General features: G+C 43.1%; 1 long non-coding RNA gene across 1 annotated transcript; it reads right to left on the bottom strand.

The window, feature by feature from the left end:
* Nucleotides 1-1995: 1995 nt before the first annotated feature.
* On the bottom strand, nt 1996-12133 carry LOC133465912 (uncharacterized). Its single transcript, XR_009784778.1, has 3 exons — nt 10149-12133; nt 8165-8358; nt 1996-2110 (listed from the first exon to the last, which is right to left on the bottom strand). It is a non-coding gene; the product is annotated as an uncharacterized LOC133465912 (long non-coding RNA).
* Nucleotides 12134-17676: the final 5543 nt, after the last annotated feature.

Raw genomic sequence — 17676 nt, forward strand, 5'->3', positions numbered from 1 at the left:
AGGTATTTTGTACTGACTGTTCTTCATTGTTATAGTTTGGCTGATTAAGAGCTTGTGGCAGACCACAATCCTAGACGTGGGGGTGTGGGATGTGTGGTATGTACGTGTTTGGCCATGAACTACGGAGGGGGAAGCAAACAAACTTATCACAATGTTGTATAACAAAAAGATGAGTACATTTCTTGTTATACAGTAGATGACCTCAAGTAGACTTTGACCTCCATGCAGGTTGTTTGTTGGGCTGTCATGATGTTTTATTAGCTGAAATTCATTGCTTACGCTTTATATAAGCAGTGTGCATTTGCAACCCTGAAGATGTTTTGCGGGCGGCACGGTGGTTGACTGGTTAGCACATCCGCCTCACAAATTCAGAGGTCCTGAGTTCAAATCTGGCCTCCCTGTGTAATGTTTGCATGTTCTCCCCGTGCCTGGGCGGGTTTCCTCCCACAGTCCAATAACTTGCATGGTGGTTTAGTTGAAGACTAAATTGTCCGTAGGTGTGAATGTGAGTGTAAATGGTATGTATGTATGTTTTATCTTGTCTGTATCTGTATTTTCTCACTTTCTTTTTAGTTTACAGTTTTTTCTTCCTGTTGTACTTCTGTTGTGTCTTGATTGGTCGCTTCTGGATCGGGCGATGCCCCTCTGATGGGCATCACCTCCGTCCGTCCTCCTTCTGCACCCTGCTCCACGCTCCTCAGAAGATTGTGGTCAAATAATGGACTGGATTTGAGTTTTAAACTCTAACATTTTCAGGAAGCAAACTTAGACGAAGACTTGGATGGCCCAATAAACCAAAAGGCAAAAGCTGGAGCTAATCACTGAATGTTTATTCAAAGCCTCGAACAAACAGAGTCATTCGCCAAGATGAGAAACATCTCTTTAGATAGTCTTCTGGGCTCGCTCACCTTGTTCTGAATCCACCTCTCGGTCCTGATTGGTTAACCAAGATTTCCTAAAATTACATGGGTTCTTATTGTGTCACAGCAAGTTTGGTATCATATGTTACCCAAACTGTTGTTTTATAATCATGCTTCAGCATCTTTAAGTCATCCAATATATGTATTTTAGTTTTCAATGGTGTCTGGTGTTTTCTAATATAACTAGGTACTAAGTATTTTATTTATTTTTATTTTTTTAAATGGTTTCTGGCATTCATCTCCCTCTTGGTGGCGCCCCTGATTTATTCAGACTAAGGCCCTGCTGGTGGGCATTAGTGGACACCTTCCGGTTGGCAGTCGTAAAACATCCGGGTGACAGGCTTGTGCCAAATTGGGCCCACGGAAACAACCCGTCGGCTACTTTCACCTACACAGTTGCTTCGTGACCTTTCTTGAGTGTCCGTGTCACCCAAGTTGACAAGACCAAAGAGGCATTTTTACTTGCCAATAGTAGCCTGTGAGAGGTCAGCATATATCACTATTCGGTTAGAAGATGATTACTCATGAAGAACAAAACATAATATTCATTACTTACAATGCTAACATTCCACAATTCCCCCTTTCAGAGATGCCAAAGCATCACGGAAACACTGGTTCGTTAAACAAGCAAACCTTAACAGTAAGCATCAACCGTAAACCTTGCATTGATCCATGTGTGCATGTGTGATTTCTTTAGGAATTTAACACCTCATTCATGTCAAGGGTACGTAGCTAGCAGTGTAAGACTCCAGCAGCTATGGCATTACCTTACGTAACGACTGACTTATGTGAGAACACAATAAAGAAAACATAAGGTAAAACACTAAGACATAATGTTCATAACTGCTAGATTCAAACAATAAGTAATACACTTGACTATGATGATCAGAACATCAGTACTAGCTAAAGTAACACATTATGCCATTGCTTCTTATCGTGTTCCTTTTTTTTATTGATACATTTTCATTCCTTTTCTTATCCACCTTAACTAATTTAATGCAAGCTGTTTTTCAAAAATTGGGAGAGCTGGGTGCCAGCCTTTTTTGACAATTTTGACTGATATTTGAAGGCCTACCTCTTTTCAGGAAGAGGTGAGACAGGCTCTCGTGGACGGGAGGAGCTTCCAGAAGACTGGACCACTGCAGCCAAGGTGATCAGAGAGGCAGGCAGGAGAGTACTTGGTGTATCTTCTGGCAGGAAAGGAGAGAAGGAGACTTGGTGGTGGAACCACACAGGAAATCATACAAGGAAAAAGGTTAGCTAAGAAGAAGTGGGACACTGAGAGGACCGAGGAGAGGCGAAAGGAATACATTGAGATGCGACACAGGGCAAAGGTAGAGGTGGCAAAGGCCAAACGAGGCATATGATGACATGTATGGCAGGTTGGACACTAAAGAAGGAGAAAAGGATCTATACAGGCTTGATCAGCTTGATCAATAGAATTCTAGTGCGTGAGAAGATGCCTGAGGAATGGAGGAAAAGTGTACTGGTGCCCATTTTTAAGAACAAAGGTGATGTGCAGAGCTGTGGGAACTATAGAGGAATAAAGTTGATGAGCCACACAATGAAGTTATGGGAAAGAGTAGTGGAGGTGAGACTCAGGACAGAAGTGAGTATTTGCGAGCAACAGTATGGTTTCATGCCTAAGTACCACAGATGCATTATTTGCCTTGAGGATGTTGATGGAAAAGTACAGAGAAGGTCAGAAGGAGCTACATTGTGTCTTCGTAGATCTAGAGAAAGGCTATGACAGAGTACCCAGAGAGGAACTGTGGTACTGCATGCGGAAGTCTGGCGTGGCAGAGAAGTATGTTAGAATAATACAGGACATGTACGAGGGCAGCAGAACAGCGGTGAGGTGTGCTGTAGGTGTGACAGACGAATTTAAGGTGGAGCTGCGACTGCATTAGGGATCAGCCCTGAGCCCCTTCCTTTTTGCAGTGGTGATGGATAGGCTGACAGATGAGGTTAGACTGGAATCCCCGTGGACCATGATGTTTTCAGATGACATTGTGATCTGCAGTGAAAGCAGGGAGCAGCTGGAGGAACAGTTAGAAAGATGGAGGCATGCACTGGAAGGAAGAGGAATGAAGATTAGCCGAAGTAAGACAGAATATATGTGCATGAATGAGAGGGGTGGTGGGGGAAGAGTGAGGCTACAGGGAGAAGAGATAGCAAGGGTGGAGGACTTTAAATACTTGGGGTCAACCGTCCAGAACAACGGGGAGTGTGGTCAGGAAGTGAAGAAACGGGTCCAAGCAGGTTGGAACGGGTGGAGGAAGGTGTCAGGTGTGTTATGTGACAGAAGAGTCTCTGGTAGGATGAAGGGCAAAGTTTATAAAACAGTGGTGAGGCCAGCCATGATGTACACATTAGAGACAGTGGCACTGAAGAGACAACAAGAAGCAGAGCTGGAGGTGGCAGAAATGGAGATGTTGAGGTTCGCTCTCGGAGTGACCAGTTTGGAAAAATTTAGAAATGAGCTCATCAGAGGGACAGCCAAGGTTCGATGTTTTGGAGACAAAGTTAGAGAGTGCAGACTTCGATGGTTTGGACACGTCCAGAGGAGAAATAGTGAGTATATTGGTAGAAGATTGATGAGGATGGAGCTGCCAGGCAAGAGATTTAGAGGAAGACCAAAGATGGATGTCGTGAGGGAAGACATGATGGGAGTTGGTGTTCGAGAGGAGGATGCAGAAGATAGGCTTACATGGAAAAGGATGACGCGCTGTGGTGACCCCTAACGGGACAAGCCGAAAGGAAAAGAAGATTTGAAGGCCTACAGAAAATTCTGCTCTGTAGCTATAGAAACATGGAACCTACCAAAACAAAGATTTAACCTTCTTCTTTCATCAGAAAAAAAGTAAATTTCTACCTTTTACCATTCTTCAGTCAACAGCAGTTGAACATTAGTAAGTTTCTTGAAAATACCCGTTTCAAAGAAAAACTGAGAAAAATAGCTTTTTGTGAAACGATGCAATTCATTGACTGCAAAATAACAGTTTATTGCAAAAATACCACTGTATTTTCATTGATGATACATGAACTTAGTGCATGAACTGTGTGTGTGTGTGTGTGTGTGTGTGTGTGTGTGTGTGTGTGTGTGGAAATGGGCACCTTCTTTGTTTGTCCTTTGCATTGTATTTTTGTGCCCGAAGATAGCAGGGATATGCTCCAGCGCTCCTGCGACCCTTGTGAGGATAAGCGGCTCAGATAATGGATGGATGGATGGAAAAACAGAATACAATGATTTGGAAATTATGTTTAACCTATATTTAATTGAATACACTACAAAGACAAGACATTTAATGTTCAAACTGATAAACTTTATTGTTTTTAACAAACAATCATTAACTTAGAATTTTATGGCTGCAACATGTTCCAAAAAAGGTGAGACAGGGTCATGTTTACCACTGTGTTACATCACCCTTTCTTCAACAACATTCAATAAAGGTTTGGGAACTGAGGACACTAATTGTTGAAGCTTTGTAGGTGGAATTCTTTCCCATTCTTGCTTGATGTACAGTTTCAGCTGTTCAACAGTCTGGGGTCTCCGTTGTCGTATTTTACGCTTCATAATGCGCCACACATTTTCAATGGGAGACAGGTCTGGACTGCATGCAGGCCAGTCGAGTACCCGCACTCTTTTACTACGAAGCCACGCTGTTGTAACACATGCAAAATGTGGTTTGGCATTGTCTTGCTGAAATAAACATGGGCGTCCATGAAAAAGACGTTGCTTGGATGGCAGCATATGTTTCTCCAAAACCTGTATGTACTTTTCAGCATTAATGGTGCCTTGACAGATGTGTAAGTTACCCATGCCATTGGCACTAACATAGCCCCATACCATCACAGATGCTAGCTTTTGAACTTTGCATCCATAACAGTCCGGATGGCCCGGATGACACGACGTCCACAATTTCGCAAAACAATGTGGAATGTGGACTCGTCGGACAACAGAACACTTTTCTACTTTGCATCAGTCCATCTTAGATGAGCTCGGGCCCAGAGAAGCCGGCGGCGTTTCTGGGTGTTGTTGATGAATGTCTTTTGCTTTGCATAGTAGAGTTTCAAGTTGCACTTACGGATGTAGCGCCAAACTGTATTTACTGACATTGGTTTTTCTGAAGTGTTCCTGATATCCTTTACACATTGATGTCAGTTTTTGATGCAGTGAGGGATTGAAGGTCACGGGCATTCAATGTTGGTTTTCGGCCTTGCCGGCTATAGATGATGAAATCCATAAATTCCTTGCAATTCTACGTTGAGGAACATTGTCCTTAAACTGTTCGACTGTTTTCTCACGCACTTGTTCACAAAGAGGTGAACCTCGCCCCATCTTTGCTTGTGAATGACTGAGCAATTCAGGGAAGCTCCTTTTATACCCAATCATGGCACCCACCTGTTCCCAATTAGCCTGTTCAACCTGTGGGATGTTCCAAACAGGTGTTTGATGAGCATTCCTCAACTTTCTCAGTATTTTTTGCCACCTGTCCCAGCTTTTTTGGAACGTGTTGCAGCCATAAAATTCTAAGTTAATGATTATTGGCTAAAAACAATCATGTTTATCAGTTTGAACATTAAATATCTGTTCTTTGTAATGTATTCAATTAAATATAGGTTGAACATCATTGTATTCTGTTTTTATTTATGTTTACATCCCAACTTCATTGGAATTGGGGTTGTAGTTATCCCTCAATTTGTTGTGTAATGGTAATATGTTTTGGTGATGATTAAACATTTATATGGTTTCACTGTTCTAATGGCCCTCTGAGGGAAATCAATCTACTACAATGCGGCCCGAGAAAAAAAGAGTTTGACACCCCTGCTGTACAGCATTCATCACCTATGAGGCTACACACCCCCATGTCAGTTGCTAGTAAGGTGTTTTTCAGGGTCATCAGTGTGGTGGCATGGAGTTGCCCATGAACCTCCTCCATGGCAGAAATCGTTCAATTAATAAAACGATGTTGATTAAGTAGTTAACCAACCTACTATTACGCGCAATGAGATCTCTAAATCCCCATTATTGATTTCCTTCCCAACTCGTACCTTGTCCACTCTTAACCCAGTCCTCACTGATGGCTAGGTGTTCATCAGGTACCCCAGCTGGTTCTTGATTCCAGGCAATGTAAACCTGATCACGGTTTTTTAATGCCTTTACCTGTCTTTTGTTTCATAGTGAGACTGGGGGATCCTCCCCCATATTTACGATCTGTAAATTGGACTTGTGGGTCTGCAGATAAAGCCTTCATTTTGTTCAAGCCCAGCCTTGCTCTACCAATGGAGATCCTTTGGCCACACACATAGGATGTATAGCTTGTCTGTCAGTCCCTGTGAGTCAAGGTCATGTTCCGGGAAGCCTCTACAGGGCACTTGAGTCTTCTACCTAAGCTGGGTGGTAATACTCCGGCGGCTACATACACATGCATTGATGGAGACACATACCAACTTCGCATTCATTAGAGTTAAATCCAGGAGGAGGTTTTATCATTGGGCGTCGCTTACGGTTATAACAGGTAATGCACGCCTGGTCACTCACCTGCCTGGCAGAGTATTTCATCCATTGATAAAACATATTATCCTCTTGCCCCAAAATTTTTAATCTTTTTTCAGGAAATGATATTGGTTTCGCCCCTCACTTTTCACACGTTTTGGCCATTCTTACCAATTGTTGCACTTTGTCCATGGTCATGGCCCTGGCTGCTCCGGCCAGATCACACTGTTTTTCAATGCACGTTCTGTCTAGCGTGATTACACCTTTGACCTTACATTGCTCATGCACAGATAACAATTTTACCTTTGTGTTTGTTGGCTCTACTGTCAATGTTGGTATGTCTGTGGGGATGCTGAAGTACATTAGTCTTCCTCTACTGTCATTCCCTATCACCCCTTTGAAGGCAAACATCATTACCGTAGCTATAGCGCATTCTTCCAACTGTTTTCTTTCTAGGTCTTGTTGCTGAGTTAGTCCACGAATGACCAACCAACCTACTATTAACAGGGCAGCCAGTACAAGAGCTATTTTTACAAAGAGCGCTCTGTCCAATTTATTATGACCACCAGAGCACACTATAGTCAATGGTGGGGAACTGATCACTGTCAAATAAGTTGCTGTCGAGGAGATCGGGGACCATGGCTTGGCCTTCGGTGCCGGGCACGCTTGTATCTTCTGCTCCTGTTGCATCAGCTTCCGCTGGGTTAGGACCTGGAGTGCCTGCTCCAGCTGCGTCGGGCATTGTAGCACCCGCTCCTGTTCCCTCTGTAGCGATGCTAGGAGGTTGATCCCCTGTTTCTCCCATGGGGATGGCAGAAATTTTAGTTCCCACCCTCCCTGAGGAGTCTGCAGGGGAATCATTTCCAACTCTTCTCCCATCTTGGTGCCCTTCTTCGGCTTCATCTGAGTCACTTAGATTCTGAGGGCTACCAGGACCAGGGCTACAAGGACTAAACTCCGGGCCTAAGGAACCGCTGCTGAACAGTTTTGGCGTTCCTCTTCTCTCTTATCCTCTGGAATCAGCGCCTTGGCGAGACCTCACGCGGGGCCTTGCTAGTTCTTGGTTGACTGGTACTTCAAGACTCGGCTTCTCCCTGCGGGGTGGCATTACCGCCCCTGGCCGGGTCTTGTGCTTGGGTGCAGTGGTTGAGATGGAACCAAAAAACTTTACCTTTTACTTTGAGGGCTGTCTGGGTGGCTAACGCAACTTTGTAAGGACCTTCCCGCCTTCCCGTCTTCCTTCAGCCACTTTATTCTAACCAGAACAAAACATCATCAGCCACCTAGGTAATTAACTCTTATAAACTAAATACCATTAGTGGACTTCCTTCAGCCACACAGGCAAATTACCTCTTTTAAACAAAATACCATTAATGGACTTCCTTCAGCCACACAGGCAAACGACCTCTTATAAACAAAATACCATTAGTGGACTTCCTTCAGCCATACAGGCAAATAAAGCGATCTTCCTTTAGTTTCTTTAACATTGATAGGTTACATAAGGGTTAGCAACTTTCAGTCATTCATACTTCATTCAAGCTTTCCGCATAGAGAAATGTGAGTTTTACGTATTGCATACAGGACATACAAACATGCAGTTGTGATCAGCTCTGCTCAGTGCCACTGTCTCTAAATCTAGGTTCTTTTAGAGGTTAGGCCTATTTTGGCAGGAAGCCCCAATCTGGGCGAGATCTCACGGGCACTCAGACACCATAAATTATGCAGAAGTAAAAGGTCTGCTTACCTTGAGGATTTGGTGGCCTTAGTTCGGGGTCTGAGTACACTGATCACCTCCTGGTTGAGACCTCCACCAGGCCTTATCACTCTCCAAAGCTAGGCAGGCCACTTGTTGATTGGTCGCTTCTGGATCGGGCGATGTCCCTCTGGTGGGTCGCAGCCTCAGCCTCCACCTGCCCTCCTTCTGCACCCTGGTCCACTCTTCTCAGAAGATTGTGGTCAAATAATGGACCAGATTTGAGAATTAAACTCTTAATTTTTTCAGGAAGCATTACAAAAGTCAACACCAAGTAATCAAAACATTAAAAGTTTATCAAAATAATATAACAGTATAACATGTATTAACAAAAATAATTAATTAATAATTAAAATAAATTAATAAATAGTAAATAAATACAATTGGTAATTAATAAAACGATCCTACAGTCATCCAGAAATTCACAACTCAGGTTCAAGAAAATCCTTCATAAGCTGGTCGTAAGTCAGTCATACAAGAAAGTTAGACTAAGGAATATGAATCATGGTCATCATTTAAGTCGTCATTGTCACCCAAGGAATCAAATTGAGGGAAACGGTCAGGAAAACGTTCATCAGAGACTGAATAGTGAAATCGTGAATACTGACTATGACACCTGTATCACCAGCGTTGTCAGGAACGTATGTGCAACAGCTTTGGTTCAAGAGAGAACAAACACAGCCCTGAGAAGCCAATAGTAGATCAAGTCTCAAGCGGTTTGGGAGGGCCATTTCACGAATTGCATTCATTTCCACACGTGAAGCTTCAAGAATGGTCAGAGTAGTGTCAACAAAACGAGAAAAACAATAACTTAGAGTTTCATATTGTAACATCAATTTGCTCACCCTAATTTGAAATAGTGAGTATAATATCTTAGTACCTGTACTCCAAACCTTGTGATCGGTGGGGACATCTATACCCCAAACTGGATCGTGTTCCTTGAATTGGGCTTGTCTGCGACGACGGAAATGAGATGTGGCAGAGATAATGTATGAGTGGTCTGTTAAAGCAATAGGAGCGCACCGACCTGACCAATCAGGAACGAGTCTGGTGTAGACACTGTGTCCACAAAGCCAGTACACGCCCTCAAAAGGTAACGTGCCCAACCACATTTATCCCTATATGTCAGGTTTATCCCTATATGTCAGCACCTGACAGGCAGTATCAAGAAGAGTTTCGGAATTGTTCAGAGAGGAATTAGAGAGAAAGGTTGTGCATGGTACAGATATAGATTGGCAATAAGATTTTGGAACCTTCCCAACATACACACGCTGGCTAAATAGGGTCTTGTTCATTGCAAAATGTCACTTCGATGTGAATGTGAACTGGGCCAAACATCATACCCGAATCATTAGTGGGTTAAAAACCTTTTTTGGGTCACGTTGATGTAGGGGAGAGGAGAACCTGTTTCAGCAAAGACGGTTTGGTTACGGTGGACAAAAGAAACTAAGGTGCGAGGAAAGAGTGATGATGCATTAGGACGTGGGGAAGGCACAACGTGGGTTTGCAGCAGCATGCGGCATGAAAAAACAAATATAGGAGTTAGAACGATTTTGAGAGTGTGCCACATGAAAAAAAGGGGAGTCATACAGAAACATGCTGTAGGAGGTGCAATTAGCAGAAGTAGTGGCGATAATTGTCACGTCTCATAAGGTACATAATGGTGTCTACTGTCAAAGTGGGAGCATCAATACACAATTTAATCATGATAACCACGCCGATTAATGCCAAACCACAAAGGAGACTCCTAGAAGATGTCATCGTCGTCTTCTTTTCTTCTGCTGAGTTACACAAGCGTGCGTGTGCGCATAAGTTCAGACAGATGTTTAGTCGTTGCTCAGCTTTTATGACCTATCTTCTGCTCCTCTATGACCTATCAACGCACAATCAGTTACTAGTACTGATTGTAGCTAAAAGTGATGCTAAACGTGAATCCTCTTTCTTAAAGGTGGTTACTTAGCCTCATTATGCCAACCTTTACGGTCATCCGTCGTAGAAGGTGAGGGAAGCGGAGGAGTCGGGACCATAGGATGTGCTGGGACCTTCTTGCAGTGTGACGCGTGAACCCACGTAGCTCTTTCAGCAACTTCCACTGCAGCGTGGGTCACAAGGAGGACTTGGAAAGGCCCCAGCCACTGCTGATGTCACTTCATTTTCCGTCGGATGTTCTTAATCAGCACGTACTCACCGGGTTTGATGTCATGCAGGGGTCCGTTGGCCAGCGTTAGGATTGCTGATTGGACTTGTTTCCTGAAATTGATTAGTCGACAATGTGCAATACCTGAACGATTTGTACGCCCATCGGCAGATCTGGCTTTGGTAGACCCGAATGGATCCGGTCCAATGGAGTGCCTGCAAAAACAATCTAAAAAAAGGATATGGGGCACACACATCCTCATATATACCTAATTTAATTGACTTCCCAGTATTTATTTGCGGGTGGTAGCTATCATGTGTTCTGAGGTCAGATTGAAATCTGTCAGAAAGCTGTTGTCAGAGGAAAGCTTTCAAAGAATTATAATAGGAGTCTGAGAATAATTTTGGTTAATTGTGCTACTACCACTTACTTCAATTCCTACGTAAACATGTCTACCATATCTAGACAGTATTTTGTAAGTGCATCGATCGTTATTTCATTATATACATTATCAGGATAGTGTCAATATGGTCCAACCCAATATCCATTATCAACTTTATACTAACATAATTATTTGCATATTATCATTATCTTTGAGACCGATATTAAAAACATTACTAAATGTAAATACATAAAAAGTGCTCAAGACACGTCACAAAAATTTGGGTGGAATAAAATCTCCAGCTAAGTACTTTTCCTTTCCCCGAAAAACCTGTGTCTGTGTCAACACGAGATCATGTAAATAACAAGTGAAGGGTTTTGGGTAGTCTGGAAATCGAAGGACTTTCTTCCATTTGATAAAATCTGCCTCAGCATATTTTGCCCAAGGGATGCCAATGACACAGTCAGTTAAGCATAACTACTGATCCAGGACCTGCTATAATTTGTCATTCCCAAACGTAAGATCTGTATCATTATTAGGTTTTTCGTCTGAAGGTTGGGGGGTTTGGAATTTATATATGTAGTTTTTCAGACGACAGTTAAAATATATCTTTGCTGACTGTATGCCCGTATCAACTAAGAATTTCAGTAAGGCCCCTGTGTTCCTTTTTAGTCTACAAGTCTTCTTCTTTTCCTTTTGGCTTGTCCTGTAGGGGTCACCACAGCGCGTCAACCTGGTCACTCCGAGAGCGAACCTCAACATCTTCATTTCTGCCACCTCCAAGTCTGCTTCCTGTTGTCTCTTCAGTCCCACTGTCTCTAATCCGTACATCATGGCTGGCCTCACCACTGTTTTATAAACTTTGACCTTCATCCTGGCAGAGACTCTTCTGTCACATAACACACCTGACACCTTCCTCCACCCGTTCCAACCTGCTTGGACCCGTTTCTTCACTTCCTGACCACACTCCCCATTGCTCTGGACGGTTGACCCCAAGTATTTAAAGTCCTGCACCCTTGCTATCTCTTCTCCCTGTAGCCTCACTCTTCCCCCACCACCCCTCTCATTCATGCACATATATTCTGTTTTACGTCGGCTAATCTTCATTCCTCTTCTTTCCAGTGCATGCCTCCATCTTTCTAACTGTTCCTCCAGCTGCTCCCTGCTTTCACTGCAGATCACAATGTCATCTGCAAACATCATGGTCCACGGGGATTCCAGTCTAACCTCATCTGTCAGCCTATCCATCACCACTGCAAAAAGGAAGGGGCTCAGGGCTGATCCCTGATGCAGACCCACGTCCACCTTAAATTGGTGGACGTGGGACTGCATCTGTCACACCTACAGCACACCTCACCGCTGTTCTGCTGCCCTCGTACATGTCCTGTATTATTCTAACATATTTCTCTGCCACTCCAGACTTCCGCATGCAGTACCACAGTTCCTCTCTGGGTACTCTGTCATAGGCTTTCTCTAGATCTACAAAGACACAATGTAGCTCCTTCTGAACTTCTTTGTACTTTTCCATCAACATCCTCAAGGCAAACAATGCATCTGTGGTACTCTTTCTAGGCATGAAACCACACTGTTGCTCGCAAATACTCACTTCTGTCCTGATTGTAGCCTCCACTACTCTTTCCCATAACTTCATTGTGTGGCTCATCAACTTTATTCCTCTATAGTTCCCACAGCTCTGCACATCACCTTTGTTCTTAAAAATGGGCACCAGTACACTTTTCCTCCATTCCTCAGGCATCTTCTCACGCACTAGAATTCCATTGAACAAGCTGGTCAAAAACTCCACAGCCACCTCTCCTAGATGCTTCCATACCTCCACAGGAATGTCATCAGGACCAACTGCCTTTCCATTTTTCATCCTGTTTAATGCCTTTCTAACTTCCCCCTTACTAATCATTGGCACTTCCTGGTCCACCAAATTTTCCTCTTCTACTCTCTCATTTTCCTCATTCATCAACTCCTCGAAGTATTCTTTCCATCTAGCTAGCACACTGCTGGCACCAGTCAACATATTTCCATCTCTATCCTTAATCACCCTAACCTGCTGCACATCATTCCCATCTCTATCCCTCTGTCTGGCCAGCCTGTATAGATCCTTTTCTCCTTCTTTAGTGTCCAACCTGCCATACATGTCATCATATGCCTCTTGTTTGGCCTTTGCCACCTCTACGTTTGCCCTGTGTCACATCTCAATGTATTCCTTTTTCTCCTCTCCTCGGTCCTCTCAGTGTCCCATTTCTTCTTAGCTAACCTTTTTCCTTGTATGATTTCCTGTACTGTGAGGTTCCACCACCAAGTCTCCTTCTCTCCTTTCCTGCCAGAAGATACACCAAGTACTCTTCTGCCTGCCTTTCTGTTCACCTTGGCTGCAGTGGTCCAGTCTTCTGGAAGCTCCTCCTGTCCACCGAGAGCCTGTCTCACCTCTTCCCGAAAAGCTGCACAACACTCGTCCTGTCTCAGCTTCCACCACATGGTTCTCTTCTCTGCCTTTGTCTTCCTAATCTTCCTCCCCACCACCAGAGTCATCTTACACACCACCATCCTATGCTGTCTAGTCACACTCTCCCCTTACAGTTGGTAACCTCCTTCAGATTACATTGTCTGCACAAGATGTAATCCATCTGCATGCTTCTACCTCCGCTCTTGTAGGTCACCCTATGTTCGTGCCTCTTCTGGAAAAAGGTGTTCACTACCGCCATTTGCATCCTTGTTGCAAAGTCTACCACCATCTGTCCCTCCAAGTTCCTTTCCTGGATGCCGTACTTACTCATCACTTCTTCATCACCCCTATTACCTTCACCAACATGTCCATTATTATTATTATTACGCTCATATTTGTTTGGCAAAGTTTTAAGCCGGATGCCCTTCCTGACGCAAACGTCTGCATTTATCCGGGCTTGGGACCGGCCTACAGTTTGCAATGACTTGTGCCCCCCATAGGGCTGCATTTAGTCTACAAGTCTTGTAATTTGTAATATGTATACCGCATGTGGAAACCCACTATATCATACCATGTTGACCTTATGACAAATGTGCACAGTTTAGTCTATATCGCTTCATATGTTAACCCAAATAGGTAATTGCTTCATAATCGGTTCAAAATTGTAGACATTAAATGTTTGTAGAACAATCATCATATGTGGTCATATCATATCATATCACTGTAATAATGCCAATATCAGTGCTGTGTTTGCAGCCTAATGAATTGGCTCTAAGTGAATCTATAAATTCAGATTTTGTGGCAATCAATTATGTGTCAAACATAATAATGCAACGGGTGATGTGACTTGTGCTACTAAGCACAAAAATAAATCAATCTACTGCCTTTGTACTCCAGAGCACAAAACAAGACAAAACCAAAAAAGAAACCAATAAAACAAAAACAAACGACTCCAAACATCACCCCCACCACCCCTTTTGATAAAGTGACACATCATCCCATCCATGCTCATTTTGGCGAAACACAAAAAACAACAACTAAAAAAACCATTCTCGACAACCAAATAGCGGACGGAATTTGGCCCAATGGGTATCGACTTCAAGACTGGACAAATATCGTCAACAGCATCCGTGTGAAGTGGATGGTGGCAGTGTTGATGAATGAGCAGTTTAGGTTCAATTGAATCGGCAGATAGTTCCTGATTAACCCTATATTTGCTGGTAGCCCAAACGGTCAGATTTGACTTGGGACTTGGGAAATGTCCAGCAAGCGGAAAAGAACATTGTGCATGAAGTTCAAAACACAATGCAAAGCTGGTATGCCTGTTGTGAAAAATCCGTGTTCTTTGATAGAGTTAAAAAAAAAACGTGCCCAATTAGTTGTGCTAGGCTTACATTCTTGTAATCACACTGAAGTTTGCTCCGCCAGAGAAATGTACACATAAGACACACAGCTGTGCATAAACACACAAACAACACAATATTAAAAAATACACACACAGCTGCGCATAAGTCATGACTGCAGGTTGCAGCATATAACATCCATCCATCCATCCATCCATTTTCTGAGCCGCTTCTCCTTACTAGGGTCGCGGGCGTGCTGGAGCCTATTCCCAGCTAACATCGGGCAGGAGGCGGGGTACACCCTGAAGGACAATGTTCCTCAATGTACAATTGCAAGGAATTTAGGGATTTCATCATCTACGGTGCATAATATCATCAAAAGGTTCAGAGAATCTGGAGAAATTACTGCATGTAAGCGGTAAGGCTGAAAACCAACATTGAATGCCCAGGACCTTCGATCCCTCAGGCGGCACTGCATCAAAAACCGACATCAATATATAAAGGATATCACCACCTGGGCTCAGGAACACTTGAGAAAATCATCCATCCATCAATCCATTTTCGGAGCCGCTTCACCTCACTAGGGTCGCGGGCGTGCTGGAGCCTATCCCAGCTGTCATCGGGCAGGAGGCGGGGTACACCCTGAACTGGTTGCCAGCCAATCGCAGGGCACATACAAACAAACAACATTCGCACTCACATTCACACCTACGGGCAATTTAGAGTTGTCAATTAACCTAGCATGCATGTTTCTGGGATGTGGGAGGAAACCGAAGTGCCCGGAGAAAACCCATGCAGGCACGGGGAGAACATGCAGACTCTACACAGGCGGGGCCGGGGATTGAACCCCGGTCCTCAGAACTGTGAGGCAGAGGCTCTAACCAGTCGCCCTCACCGTGCCGCCTTCAGAAAATCAATGTCAGTAAATACAATTTGGCGCTACATCTGTAAGTACAACTTGAAACTCTACTATGCAAAGCAAAAGCCATTTATCAACAACACCCAGAAACGGCGCCGGCTTCTCTGGGCAAAGTGGAAAAGTGTTCTGTGGTCCGGCGAGTCCACATTTCAAATATAAACCCATCTATCCATACATTTTATGAGCCGCTTCTCCTCACTAGGGTCGCGGGCGTGCTGGAGCCTATCCCAGCTATCATCGGGGAGGAGGCGGGGTACACCCTGAACTGGTTGCCAACCAATCGCAGGGCACATACAAACAAACAACCATTCGCACTCACATTCACACCTACGGGCAATTTAGAGTTGTCAATTAACCAACCACGCATGTTTTTGGGATGTAGGAGGAAACCGGAGTTCCCGGAGAAAACCCACGCAGGCATGGGGAGAACATACAAACTCCACACAGGCGGGGCCGGGGATTGAACCCGTGTCTTCTGAACTGTGAGGCAGACACTCTAACCAGTCTGCACCATGCCTTATATATATATATATATATATATATATATATATATATATATATATATATATATATATATATATATATATACATACATATGTATATATGTATGTATATATATACATATGTATATATATATATATACATATATATATATATATATATATATATATATATATACATACATATATACATATGTATGTATATATATATATATATATATATATATATATATATATATATATATATATATATATAAGGCATGGTGCAGACTGGTTAGAGTTACATATATACATATGTATGTATATATATATATATATATATATATATACATATGTATATACATACATATGTATGTATATATGTATATATATATATACATATATATATATACATATATATATATATATATATATATATATATATATGTATATACCCAAACTGTTGGGTCTCATCATCCTTTATTGATTTTATATTTTAATATAACTAATTCGGCGGCAGGCGGCACGGTGGCCGACTGGTTAGAGCGTCAGCCTCACGGTTCTGAGGACCCGGGTTCAATCCCTGGCCCCGCCTGTGTGGAGTTTGCATGTTTTCCCCGTGCCTGTGTGGGTCTTCTCCGGGCACTCCGGTTTTCTCCCACATCCCAAAAACATGCATTAATTGGAGACTCTAAATTGCCCGTAGGTGTGTATGTGAGTGCGAATGGTTGTTTGTTTGTATGTGCCCTGCGATTGGCTGGCAACCAGGTCAGGGTGTACCCGCCTCCTGCCCGATGTTAGCTGGGATAGGCTCCAGCACGCCCGCGACCCTAGTGAGGAGAAGCGGCTCAGAAAATGGATGGATGAATATAACTAATTCATGCAATGTCACTATATGTATTTTAGTTTTTAACGGTGTCTGGTGTTTTCTAATATAACTTGGTAAGTGTTTAATTTTTTTTAATGGTGTCTGGAGTCATGAGATGGTCATGGCATTCATCTCCCTCTTGGGGGCGCCATTGGTTTATTCATACTCAGGCCCTGCCGGTGGGCGTTAGTGGACACCTTTCAGTTGGCAGTCATAAAACATCCAGGTGACAGATTTGTGCCAAATTGGGCCCATGTGAACAACACATCGGCTACTTTCAGGTATACAGTTGCTTCTTGATATTTCTTGAGTGTCAAACGTGTCACCTGAGTCTTTTGTTTTTACTTTTTGTGCATCTTCTTCTTCAATTAAACCTTACAGCGGAAGTAAATGCAGGCATTTACTTTCCGACTTATTCTTTTTCAAAATTAATTACGCTTTTGTCCAAACCAATATACGCTACAACCGCTTATGCTGTTCAGGGTCGCGGGGTCCTGGAGCCTATCCGAGCAGACTCCGGGCAAAAGGCAACTTTTCAATGGATTTTATATTAATCCCATTTAGGTGAGTTGGACAGAACCAAAAGCACGAAAAGACCAGAGGTGACTGGGGGGGATTCAAATCTAGACACATCTTGCTCTGAGGAAACAACTTTGATAAACACAGGGATTATACTGCTAAAATGTTCTATATGTGTTCAGCAAATCTATTCCTTTGAATTGGAACACTCTGGTTGATAGTGTATAAAGGGTGAAAAACACATGCATGTCATGACACAATTGCCTAATTATCAAAGTCCAGTGTCATGGTATACAGTATAATTCTGTGAATACTTACACATTGTTATAAAACAAGTTCATTCTAATGTCTCTCCAAAGGATTAATAACGAACATTAAGTGTATGTGTTTTCCGCTTA

Source organism: Phyllopteryx taeniolatus, chromosome 16, assembly GCF_024500385.1.
Source record: "Phyllopteryx taeniolatus isolate TA_2022b chromosome 16, UOR_Ptae_1.2, whole genome shotgun sequence".
NCBI lineage: Eukaryota > Metazoa > Chordata > Actinopteri > Syngnathiformes > Syngnathidae > Phyllopteryx > Phyllopteryx taeniolatus.